The sequence below is a fragment of the Rutidosis leptorrhynchoides genome, chromosome 2 (genome assembly GCF_046630445.1).
Source record: "Rutidosis leptorrhynchoides isolate AG116_Rl617_1_P2 chromosome 2, CSIRO_AGI_Rlap_v1, whole genome shotgun sequence".
Taxonomy (NCBI): Eukaryota; Viridiplantae; Streptophyta; class Magnoliopsida; order Asterales; family Asteraceae; genus Rutidosis; species Rutidosis leptorrhynchoides.
Window position 1 is genome coordinate 483,655,473 of NC_092334.1, and position 4,654 is coordinate 483,660,126.

General features: G+C 36.1%; 1 non-coding gene across 1 annotated transcript; it reads left to right on the forward strand.

Moving 5' to 3' along the window:
* Positions 1–4,205: 4,205 nt before the first annotated feature.
* Positions 4,206–4,312, forward strand: LOC139895218 (small nucleolar RNA R71). The gene has a single exon (XR_011775680.1). It is a non-coding gene; the product is annotated as a small nucleolar RNA R71 (small nucleolar RNA).
* Positions 4,313–4,654: the final 342 nt, after the last annotated feature.

Here is a 4,654-nt window from a genome sequence, read left to right on the forward strand (position 1 = left end):
AAGCTCGGTTGGTATTTTCAACTTGTCCACTTGTTTGTGGATGATATGCGGTGGAGATTTTATGAGTTACTCCATATCTTTTAAGAACTTTCTCAAGTTGATTATTACAGAAATGAGTTCCCCGATCACTTATTAAAGCTTTCGGTGTTCCAAACCTTGCAAAAAGACGTTTTAAAAAGTTGACTACAACTCGTGCATCGTTAGTTGGGAGAGCTTGTGCTTCCGCCCATTTAGATACATAATCAATGGCGACGAGAATATAGAGATTATTATGAGATTTTGGAAATGGACCCATAAAGTCAATACCCCAAATGTCAAATACTTCACATACTTGAATGACATTTTGTGGCATTTCATCACGTTGACTTATTTTCCGACCCTTTGACAAGCATCACAGGATTTGCAAAGAAGGTGAGCGTCTTTGTAAATTGTAGGCCAATAGAATCCAGCATCATAAACTTTTCTTGCTGTTAGTTGAGGCCCATAATGCCCTCCTGTTAGTCCTGTGTGACAATGGTTTAAAATTTTACTAGCTTCATCTCCGAATACACATCGGCGTATTATTCCATCGGGACAACTTTTAAACAAATGTGGATCTTCCCAGAAATAGTGTTTTATATCACTGAAGAATTTCTTTCGTTTTTGGTACGATAATCCTTTTTCAAGGAATCCACATACTAAGCAGTTTGCATAGTCTGCAAACCATGGAATTTCAGTATAATCTATCTTCAATAGATATTCATCAAGAAAGTTGTCTTGTATGGCCGATTCATTTAGAACTTTTAATTCGGGATTTTCAAGACGAAAAAGATGATCAGCGGCGAGATTTTCTGCTCCTCTTTTATCTCAGATTTCAATATCAAACTCTTGTAAGAGTAAGATCCAATGGATTAATCTTGGTTTGGCATCTTGTTTCGAAAATAGGTATCTAAGAGCAGAATGGCGGTATAGACCACCGTTTTTGCTAGAACGAGATGTGAACGAAATTTATCAAAAGCAAAGACAATAGAAAGGAGTTCTTTTTCAGTAGTTGTATAGTTCGTTTGTGCTCCTTGTAATGTCTTACTAGCATAATATATAGGTTGAAATCGTTTTGAAATCATTTGTCCTAAAACGGGTCCCATTGCAAAATCACTTGCATCGCACATTAGTTCAAACGATAGATTCCAATTTGGTGTTATCATGATCGGCGCATTAGTGAGTTTCTCTTTAAGAATATTAAAAGATTTGATACATTCATCTGAAAAGATGAATGGAGCATCCTTTTCTAGGAGTTTATTCATAGGAGTGGCAATTTTAGAAAAATCTTTTATGAAACGTCGGTAAAAACCGACATGCCCTAGAAAACTCCTAACTCCTCTAACATTGGTGGGATGTGGAAGTTTAGCAATTACATCTACTTTAGCTCTATCCACTTCAATTCCTTCTTTTAAAATTTTATGTCCAAGAACGATGCCTTCTTTAACCATGAAATGGCATTTCTCCCAATTAAGTACTAGATTTGATTGTTCGCATCTAATCAGCATTTGTTCAAGATTAGCTAGACATGATTCAAATGTATCACCGAAGACTGAAAAGTCATCCATGAAAACTTCCATGCATTCTTCTATCATGTCGTGAAAAATTGCCATCATACACCTTTGAAAGGTTGCAAGGGCGTTGCAAAGTCCAAATGGCATGTGTTTGTAAGCAAAAGTACCATAAGGGCACGTGAACATGGTTTTCTCTTGATCTTCAGGTGCTATTGGAATTTGAAAATATCCGGAAAATCCATCAAGAAAACAATAGTAACTGTTTCCGCCTAATCTTTCCAACATTTGATTAATAAAAGGTAAGGGAAAGTGATCTTTTCTGTTGGCGTCATTTAATTTTCTATAATCAATACAAACACGCCATCCTGTTACAGTCCTAGTAGGAATAAGCTCATTTTTCTCATTTGTAATGTCAGTCATGCCACCCTTCTTAGGCACGCATTGAACTGGGCTTACCCATGGACTATCAGAGATTGGATAAATTAAACCTGCATCTAGCAGTTTAATAATTTCTTTTTTAACTACATCTTGCATATTCGGATTTAGTCTTCGTTGGCGTTGCACGTACGTTTTATGACCTTCTTCCATAAGGATTTTATGTGTGCAATACGAAGGACTTATTCCTTTAATATCATGAATCTTCCATGCAATGGCTGGTTTATGAGCTTTCAACACAGAAATGAGTTGTGATTTCTCATTTTCAGTAAGAGAAGATGATATTATTACAGGTAATTCAGATTCACCATGTAAATAAGCGTATTCCAAATGGTTTGGAAGTGGCTTTAACTCTAATTTCTGAGGTTCTTCTATCGATGATTTGTATCGATATCTGTCTTCTTCTTTTAGCATTTGAATTTCTTCTGTTGTTGGTTCATATCCATTAGCTATAAGTGTAGCTAACATTTCAGCTTCATCAATTGGTTCATTACCTTCTCCTAAAGAACATTCTCCTGTTCCTTGTAATTCTGGAAATTCTTCTAACAATTCTGCATGTGAATCTATAGTTTGAATATAATAACATGTATCATCTGCAGATTGCGGTTGTTGCATTGCTCTATCAACTGAAAAGGTAACACTCTCATCCTCTATACTTAGGGTCAGTTTCTTACCAAACACATCTATCATTGCTTTAGCCGTGTTTAAGAATGGTCTTCCTAATATGAGAGGAACTTGAGAATCTTCTTCCATGTCCAGAACAACAAAATCTACTAGAAATACTAAAGTACCAACTTTAACTAGCATGTTCTCTATTATCCCTCTAGGATATTTTATTGATCGATCGGCTAGTTGTATACTTATTCTTGTTGGTTTCAATTCTCCAAGGTCTAGTTTAGTGTATAGTGAATACGGCATTAAATTTATACTAGCACCTAAGTCTGCTAATGCTTCTATTGAACTAAGACTACCCAGAAAATATGGAACTGTGAAACTTCCTGGATCAGATAATTTTTCTGGTATCTTATTCAACAGCACTGCTGAACAATTAGCATTCATAGTAACAACCGAGAGTTCTTTCATTTTCTTTCTATTCGTGATCAGATCTTTCAAGAATTTAGCATATCTAGGCATTCCTGAAATCACATCAATGAAAGGAAGATTTACATTTATCTGTTTAAACATATCCAAGAATTTGGATTGCTCGGCTTCAAGTTTCTCTTTCTTCATTTTACTCAGGTAAGGAAGTGGTGGTTGGTATGGTTTAACATAAGGTTTAGCCTTAACTGTGTTATCTTCATTAACCTTTTCAACTACCGATCCTTTTCCTTATCTTGATCAGGTTGTGGTTCTTGTGGAGTAAGAATAGCTTCATCAGAAGTTACAGGTATTTCAGGTGGTTTAAGTGTTGTACCACTTCTTGTGGTAATGGCTTTAGCTGTTTCATTCCGGGGATTTGCATTTGTATCACTAGGTAAACTTCCCGGTTTTCTTTCACCTATTAACCTTGCTAGATTACTTACTTCTTGTTCCAAGTTTTGAATAGAAGCTTGTTGATTTCTAAATGCTTGAGCATTTTGTTCATTAGTTTGTTTTTGAGATGTGAAAAACTGCGTCTGAGTTTCAACTAGCTTCGTCATCATATCTTCTAAATTCGGCTTTTTATCATCGGGTTGTGGTGGTTTGTTTTGAAAATTAGGTCTTTGCTGGTTGTAAGTATTGTTAGATACTTGTTGATTGCTAGGACCTTGTTGGTTGTTGTATGGAATATTTCGGTTATAATTCTGATTTTGATTATAGATCGGTCTTAGCGGTTGATAATTATTCTGATAATTATTTCCAGGCCTTTGGTTTATGTATGAAATATTCTCTCTTTGTTCCATTGTTAATTCAATACTGAGACAATCTTTTGTCAAATGTGGTCCTCCACACTGCTCACAACTAATTCGTATTGAGTGGATATCTTTAGTCATCTTTTCCATTCGTCTCTCCACAGCATCTATCTTTGCGGAAATGAAATCTAAGTCATGGATAGAATCGGCTCTAGCTGCTTTAGATGATCTAACGATATCTTTTTCTTGGTGCCACTCATGTGAGTGGGAAGCAGTGTTATCAATAATTTTGTAAGCATCAGTTTCGGGTTTTTTCATAATGGAACCACCAGCTGCTATATCTATGTCTTTCCTTGTAGTGATGTCGCATCCTTGGTAGAATATTTGTACTATTTGACAGGTGTCTAAACCATGTTGCGGACATCCTCTTAATAACTTTCCAAATCTTGTCCACGCCTCATATAGAGTTTCATTCGGTTTCTGTGTGAACGTAGCAATTTCTCCTTGAAGTCTTACAGCTTTAGATGCCGGAAAGAATTGTTTAAGAAATTTTTCAACTAAAACGTCCCATGTATCGATCGCCCCTTCAGGTAACTATTCCAACCAATCTTTGGCTTCTCCCTTTAAAGTCCAGGGAAATAACATGAGATATATCTGTTCATCCTCCACTTCTAGGATTTTAAATAGAGTGCAGATCCTATTAAAGGTACGAAGATGTTCATTTAGATCTTCCTTCGGCGCACCACTAAATTGGCATTGATTAGTCACCATGTATAGAATTTGTCCTTTGATTTCATAATCTGGCGCATTAATGTCTGGATGAGTAATTGCGTGACCTTGGCCAGTGCGTTTAGC